This window comes from Ochotona princeps, unplaced genomic scaffold (assembly GCF_030435755.1).
Source record: "Ochotona princeps isolate mOchPri1 unplaced genomic scaffold, mOchPri1.hap1 HAP1_SCAFFOLD_108, whole genome shotgun sequence".
Classification (NCBI taxonomy): Eukaryota; Metazoa; Chordata; class Mammalia; order Lagomorpha; family Ochotonidae; genus Ochotona; species Ochotona princeps.
This window is the reverse complement of record NW_026701256.1, coordinates 43,892-52,385: the sequence shown is the minus strand read 5'-3', so window position 1 is coordinate 52,385 and position 8,494 is coordinate 43,892. Positions and strand designations below refer to the sequence as shown.

The 8,494-nt window shown below is 41.7% G+C and overlaps 1 pseudogene; it reads left to right on the top strand.

Moving 5' to 3' along the window:
* The first annotated feature begins 583 nt into the window (after positions 1–583).
* On the top strand, positions 584–3,338 carry LOC131479425 (pre-mRNA-processing factor 39-like; annotated as a pseudogene).
* Positions 3,339–8,494: the final 5,156 nt, after the last annotated feature.

Genomic DNA, 8,494 nt, shown 5'->3' with positions numbered 1-8,494 from the left:
ATCTGAAAATAGGAGCCAGGGCCTTCCTTTGGGTCCCCCATGTGAGTTCAGGGTCCCAAGGCCTCAGACCTTTCTCCACTGATATTCCTGGCTACAAGTAGGGAGCTGGAGAGAAAGCAGAACAGCTGGGACACAAAGCAGCACACATGGGATCCAGGTGCCTCCAGGGCAGGGGAGGGAGAGGTCATCTAGTGGAGCCATAGCCCCAGGCCTCCTTTCACTTTGAAGTTGGGGGTATCCTGTGTCCATGGAGAAGGTGAAGGATGAGAGGGAGCCTGGAGCTGAGAGGACTTCTGTCTACATGCCTGATGAGAGGCTCGAGTGGAGCCTCCAAGAACACCCAGGAAGCGGTGAGGTGGGCCCCCAGGGCATCTCCAGCAGGTCCCGGCCTCCACCGGGAAATGCGCTCCCTAGTTCTCCCCTCAGGGAGAGGCCAGAGCGCCACGGACCACGTGACCCGCTCGCCTCCCGGGACCGCGACGCATGCGTAACGTGTTCTAGACACAAGGCCGTGGCGCTGGAGGCGGTGGCGGCGGCTCCGGTGGCTGTGGAGACTGAGGCTGCGGGAGCTGCATCGTCGTCGGCTAGACTGGTCCAGGCTTGGGCTCATGGCATCCAGTGGCACCCATCGTGAGTGAGGTCACTAACTGAAGGCTAAATAAAGAGTCATGCAAAATTCCCACATGGATGAGTACAGAAATTCTAGCAATGGCAGCACAAGCAGCAGTTCAGAGGTAGTGGTAGAACATGCTCCCGATTTCAGCACTGAGATTATGAATGTTACAGAAATGGAACTGTCACCTGATGGCTCTCCCAGTGTGAATGCATCTACAGAAGAAAGTGAAATGGCGAATGCTGTGGACCTTCCTGTGACAGTGACAGAAACAGAAGCAACTTTCCCTGCAGAATATGACAAATTTTGGAAAACTGTTGAGAATAATCCTCAGGATTTTACAAGCTGGGTATATTTGCTTCAGTATGTAGAACAGGAGAGTCACTTGATGGCTGCCAGGAAGGCATTTGACAAATTTTTCGTGCACTATCCGTATTGCTATGGTTACTGGGAAAAGTATGCAGACCTTGAAAAGCGACATGACAACATAAAACAATCAGATGAGGTTTATCGGCGGGGTCTTCAGGCAATACCTCTTAGTGTTGACCTTTGGGTACATTATATAAACTTCTTCTTTTTTAAGTATTTTTTTAAATTTATTCATTAATTACATTGTGTTGTAATGACATAGAATCTGGGATTCTCCCCCCCCACCCTCCCCCCATGGTGGATTCCACCACTCCGCTCATTATATAAACTTCTTAAAAGAGACATTGGACCCTGGTGATCCTGAGACCAGCAACACGATCAGAGGAACTTTTGAGCATGCTGTTCTAGCTGCAGAAACAGACTTCCGATCTGACAGACTATGGGACATGTATATAAACTGGGAAAATGAACAAGAAAACCTGAGAGAAGTTACAGCCATCTACGATCATATCCTTGGTATTCCGACACAGCTGTATAGTCATCATTTTCAGAGATTTAAAGATCATATACAGAATAACTTGCCTAGAGATCTTTTAACTGATGAACAGTTTATTCAGCTGAGAAGGGAATTAGCATCTGTTGATGGACATAGTGGTGATGACGGTCCACCTGGTGATGATCTGCCATTAGGAATTGAAGACATAACTGATCCAGCAAAGCTAATTACTGAAATAGAAAACATGAGACATCGAATCATTGAGATTCATCAAGAAATGTTTAATTATAATGAACACGAAGTTAGTAAAAGGTGGACTTTGGAAGAAGGTATTAAAAGACCTTATTTTCATGTGAAACCATTGGAAAAGGCACAGCTTAAAAACTGGAAAGAATATTTAGAATTTGAAATTGAAAACGGGACTCATGAATGAGTTGTGGTTCTCTTTGAAAGAGGTATCATATCATGTGCCCTCTATGAGGAGTTTTGGATTAAGTATGCCAAGTACATGGAAAACCATAGCATTGAAGGAGTGAGGCATGTCTTCAGCAGAGCTTGTACTATTCATCTTCCAAAGAAACCCATGGTGCATATGCTTTGGGCAGCTTTTGAGGAGCAACAGGGCAATATTAATGAAGTCAGAAATATCTTAAGAACATTTGAAGAATGTGTTCTAGGATTGGCAATGGTTCATTTGCGAAGAGTAAGTTTAGAACGTCGGCATGGAAATATGGAAGAAGCTGAGCATTTGCTTCAGGATGCCATTAAAAATGCCAAATCAAGTAATGAGTCATCCTTTTATGCTATCAAACTAGCCCGGCATCTTTTCAAAATACAAAAAAATCTTCCAAAGTCAAGGAAGGTGTTTTTAGAAGCCATTGAAAGAGACAAAGAGAACACAAAGTTATACCTCAATTTACTTGAAATGGAATATAGTGGTGACCTCAAACAAAATGAAGAAAATATCCTCAGTTGTTTTGACAAAGCTGTACATGGATCATTACCTATTAAAATGAGAATTACATTCTCTCAAAGAAAAGTGGAATTTCTTGAAGATTTTGGTTCAGATGTTAATAAGTTTCTGAATGCTTATGATGAACATCAAACACTCCTAAAAGAACAGGATTCCTTAAAAAGGAAAGCAGAAAATGGATCAGAAGAACCAGAGGAGAAGAAAGCACATACGGATGACACAACCTCATCATCTACACAGATGATTGACGGTGATTTACAGGCAAATCAAGCTGCATATAATTATAGTGCCTGGTATCAATACAATTATCAGAATCCTTGGAATTATGGGCAGTATTATCCTCCCCCTCTGACGTGATGGCAAAATAGAAATTTCAGATGGAGTGTGTGAAAAGTATATTTTATTTTAATGAGGGATGTGAACATAAAGTTGTTGTATTTGATAACTTGTCTTCTTTTCTGTGTAACATTTGTTAAGTAATGGGGGGGAATGTCAGGCAGTAGCTTACCACAGATAATATTTCCTACCATTTATAAAATTTACTTTTTATTGAAGAAATTTTTTTTTTTATTTTTGCATTAAGTGGTCTAGAATTCTTTTGCAAACCATTTGCAAGTTTTGTAGCCTTAAGGGCAGGAAAAAAAAACCTGACTGCAAATCATGTCAGAGTACAAGATTCTGAAAACCTAAGGGCTGGTTATTAAATAGGTTTTACTTCTGTGAAAACCAACCAATGTAAACTTTTGCTAACAAGGGTTTGTCTGTATGTTTCAATTATACTTGTGAATTTGGATCTGACTGCAAAGACACTATTAAAATACTATGCCTTGGAATAGAGTATAAATGAGAATGTTGAAAATGTTTGCATCTCTTTAAAAATGAAAATCATATCAAGTGTTTCAGGAGACTTTGTATTTAGAACATTCATGTAAAACTGTGAGCAAGTTTTCATTTTGAACTGATCATCTTCACTTTTGTAATAAAACTGAAGACTCATCCATTGATGGTTTATGAATTTATTGGAGGGGGAACCTAATATTATCTTCATACCATTATCAGTGCCTTATTGCTTTTGAAATAGTTTTCCTAAATTCAAAAAATAAAAACATAAAAATAAATTAAAAAAGCAGAAACAAAGTAAAGTTTTTAAAAAAATGTAAAGTGCCATGCAAAATACCATTCTTCATTTGGAGGATAGAGTGGTTTGTGTTAAGTAGTGTAATATTGGTTGGATCATTTCCATCACCTTCATTAGCATTTATTTGGTAGCAGAATGCTTGCCCAGGCACAGAATTAACAGCCCTTAGCCATGATACTGTGTAGGTTTTTGTAAATACTATGCACTCTCTGAAAGGAAAAACCCAAAAGAAAAAGAGTTTGCCCCAGAGCCTGGCATGGTAGCCTAGCAACTAAAGTCCTCACCTTGCATAAGCCGGGATACCATAAGAGCACCAGTTCCAATCCTGGCAGCCCCACTTCCCATCCAGCTATCTGCTTGTGGCCTGGGAAAGCAGTCTAGGATGGCTCAAAGCCTTGGCACCCTGCATCTGCACCTGCAAGAGAGACCTGGAAGAGGCTCCTGGCTCCTGGATTCGGATTGACTCAGATCCAGTCATTATGGTTGCTTGGAGAGTGGATCAATGGACAGAAGATCTTCCTCTCTGTCTCTCCTCTTCTCTGTGTATCCATGAGTTTATATAACCGTGAGTTTTAGGGAGCTGCAAAGTTGAACAAATGCTAAGATGCTGATAAAGATAATGTCAAAAGCTGGTAAGGACTAGAACAACAGCAACTTCATGTTTTGCTAGTGGAAGTGCAAAGTGTTATAACCACTTTGGAGAACAGCATGATAGTTTCATACGAAACTAAACATATTCTCATCATACAATTTAATAATTGTGTGATTGGTATTCACACAAATGAGTTAAAAACGTATGCCCACTCCAAAACTAACACACAGGTATTTGTCTAGCTCTGCTCACAGCTGCCAAAACCTGCAGACAACCCAGACATCCTTCAGTAGATGAATGTGCAAAGAAATCATTATGCACTCAGACAATGGAAAATTATTTCCCACTCTCAGGCCATGAAAAATGGAGCTCTCAGGCCATGAAAAGAAATGTAGGAAGCTTGAACGCAACAAGGCAGAAGACAAAAAAAAAAAAAAAAAGAAAGAAAAGCCAGAAGTATAAAGACAGTAAGAAGAGAAAATCCAGAGTTCTCCAGAGTTCTGAGGAGGCAGGGATGACTGGGGAAGCACAGAGACTGCTTAGGGAAGCAAAGTTGCCCTGTATGTGACACTACAGTGGTGGATGCAAGGCGTTACACATTGGCCAGAACACACAACACTGAAGGCAAAGGCTGAACAATGTGTCAGTGTAGAGTAATAATAATAAGCATGGCACTCTGGTGTGGAGGCATCGTGTGTGTAAACTTTATATATACATAAATCAGGAAAGCTATAGGAACAATGGTAAAATATTTACATCACAACTCAAAGGACAGCAGACCTAGGCAGTCTTGGTGGCAAGTCCTGCCAAAATTTTAATCCCTTTAAACTAAACAAGTAAATGAGCATGGTTTGTTTAACCTTCCTGCCTGTTTCTATAGTCCTAGCATAGGAATATTTTAAATTAAATAAGACTGTGATCTTACTATTGAGTTTTAAAATGCATATGTCATATAATGTCATGACCGATAGAATTTTTTGAAAGATCCAAGAAGCGTGCAATATTTAGGATATCTCAGAACTCAATGAGAGATATGGAAGACCTGAATAGAAAGAGACTCAATATTCCAAGGTAGGCAAACTCAATTGGGTAGACTTCCTTTCCAAATACATCTGCAAATGTATTCAATTAATTGCAGTCTAATCACCTAGAGAACTTTAATAAAATGGGACAAAATTACTCCCTAACACATGAAAGGCAGACAGAGAGACAGACAGCACTCCCAGCCACTTGTGCACTCCCCAAATGGCAATGGGCTTCTATTTTCTGTGGGCATTTGGCTTTGGAATTGAAATGCCCACAATCTGCATTGCAGTACCTGGATTAATACCCAGTTCCTGCTCCCGACTTCAGCTTCCTGCTACTGTGGGACCCGGCAGGCAGCCATGATGAATCAAGTGATTGCATCCTTGCCATCAAGCATCCACTTAGCCCACCTCATTACTGCCTGTTGGAGGTATTTGTAAAGCAAACCTACAAATTAGAGTGTTCTTTATTTCTGTTTCTCTCTTCTCTGTGTGTATACTTCTCAAATAATTGTAACATAAACCAATTGAATTCCAGAAAATTGTGCTTGTAATAAATTTTAAAAGATGCTACACATTCACCCAATTTAGAAAACACATGATAAACTAAAATTCAAAAAAAATAATCAGAGGATATGTATACTGGCGTGAATCAAGATATACTTAAGTAACATGGCCAGCACAGGGCACGTCAGGTTAATCCTCCAACTACAACACCATCATTCCACATGGGCACCAATTCATGTCCCAGCTGCTCCACTTCCCACCGAGCTCTCGGCTTATGGGATGGAAAACAGCAGAGGGTAGGGCAAGTCCTTGGGCTTCTTCACCAATGTGGGAGACATGGAAGAAGTTCCTGGCTTCAGATCAGTTCAGCTCGTACTGTTGCAGCCATTTGGGGAGTGAATCAGCAGCTAAACTCTCTGCCTCTCCTCTCTCTGTAAATTGTGACTTTCAAATAAAAAATTTAAAATATTTTAAAAAGCACATAAAGCTAAATGATGAAAATACCAAGTAGGTAATCTAATGCAAAAACAAATCATTCCAAGAAGCTGAATAAAGTACAGTCATAAATCTGATTATTAACATATTCATTCATCCAGCAAGTATTGGTGGAATGCTTACTATGCATCAGCCTTGTTTTAGGCATATGTGATACAAAAATAAACAATATGAATAAAATTATTGTCCTCTTGGAATTTATACTAAGGGGAGGGGACAAAAGACGAAAGAGTGAACAAGCAATGTTAAAACATCGGGCTGAGTGAGTTGGGACCAGGATGGCAGCACAAAAGGCTGAAATGGGGTCAGATTCTAGGTACATTTGAAGATAGAATCAACAGCCTGTTCACTGATTTTGATATAGGGTAAATTTTAAAGAGGAATCAAGAATGATCCCTGGGTTTGAGACTTAAGCACTAGAAGAATGGAGCTTGTTTCCTGAGACAAGATTTGGAGAGGAACAGATAATAAGAGGCACGTGAGTCTGACCCTAGGGTTTGGGTAAACCATGGCAACCAGACAGACAAAGGGTATGGCGAATGGTGAGTCAGTGTAGGGCAGGAACAGGTGAACTTACTGAGGCAGAAGAATCACCATGGTGTCAGTCAGCAAAGCCCAGAGGCAGGAGAACAGTATCTGCCTCCCCACACACCACCAAGAGTAAGCGGTCAGGACAAGGAAGGGCAACAAGCAAAGGCAGGAACAGCCTGTGACACAGAAGGAAATTCTGGGAGCAAGGCAAGGAGCTGATGCACTCCATGGTCAACCCCTGCTCAGAGCCTGTGCCCACTGGACTGGGCACGGGTTCATGACCACAAACAGACACACGCAGGAGCCATGCGCTACAACTTCAAGATTAGCTTTATAACACCGCGTTGCACTTTCTTGCTGTTGGTAAGCAGAAATGAGATTAGAAGCAAATATTGGCAAGTTGTGCTTACTATTAAATCTGGGCATTAAATCCATCAGTATCCCACCATTAGAGGTCTCCTATGTTCACAGAGTTGCACAGAGGTAGACGGGGCACCGCTTGTTAAGCAGCCACTCATAACACCAGTATCCCTTATCAGAGCATCAATTCAAATCTCGGCTGCTCCACTTCGAATCCAGTTTTTTGCTGATGCACCTGAAAAGGCAATGGCTGATAGCCTAAGTATTTGGTTCCCTATCACTTGAGTGGATGACCAACATGGAGCCCCTGGTTCCTGCCTCTGGCCTGGCCCAGAATTTGGCTATTGCAGATGTTTGGGGAGTGAACCAACAAGCAGAAGATCCTTTTGTCCCTCTGTCTCTGTCACTCTGCCTTTCAAGCAAGTAAGTCAATAATTTTAAAAGAAACCAGATTATAAATAAATAAAAGCATTTCATTAAAAAAGGGGGGGCAGGCATTTGGTCCAGCAGGTGATACCCAAGCCTCCATCAGAGTGCCTAGATTCAAACCCCCGACTCTGGCTGCTGCGTTCAACTTCCTGCCAGTGTAGACCCTTAGAGACATAGTGACGGCTCAGGTGGCTGAGTCTCAAGTTCCTGGCTCCCACCCCAGCCCCAGCCATTGCGGGTTCTTTGGAAGTACACCATCACCAGGGACTGAGCACTCCCTGTGTCCCTTCCTTTTCTCCAGGATTTCTCTTCCCTCTGTGTCTCTGTCTGTCTCTGGGATAAATTTATAAAGGACAAAGGTTACTTGTAAGTAAACAGGCAAGTTAGGCATGTATTAAATATTTTGAGAATAATGCCCGAGAATCTGGTAAATGGTTTCTAATGGTAGGTCTACATGGAAGCCCTGAGTTATGGGTACTTTCACCTCTATTTAATAATACTAAAAATTAAGTCTTATGGTCACAGTTGCATTTATTAGCACATGTTCATTGTGATGATATTCATGTTTGCTTGAAACAGTCTGAAATAAAATCATCTGAATGAATGCAAGAGCATTCACCCAGAATGGGCAAGTATAGCAAGATCACAGTTGAGTAAAGACAGATGGTCAGAAGGCTCAAAGGGATGAGGGTTGGGGAAATGCAAAACAAGCAACAGAGCTTTTACTGGCAGAGGTGAAGACGGCTCGGCTCGCTGCCAGGCGTGTTGCTATGAGTGGGGCCGTGGGCCTCTGGTGGGTGTGCCATAACTGGGTTAGGGTTTCAGAAGGGCAACTTGTTGTTATCTATCCACACATACCATGCAAACACCCGGGAACTGAGCACTTGGTCCCAAGATATCTAACAGAAATACATTTACATATCCAAGACATATACACAGCCTTCAGATTGTTACCTCAGTGGAAAA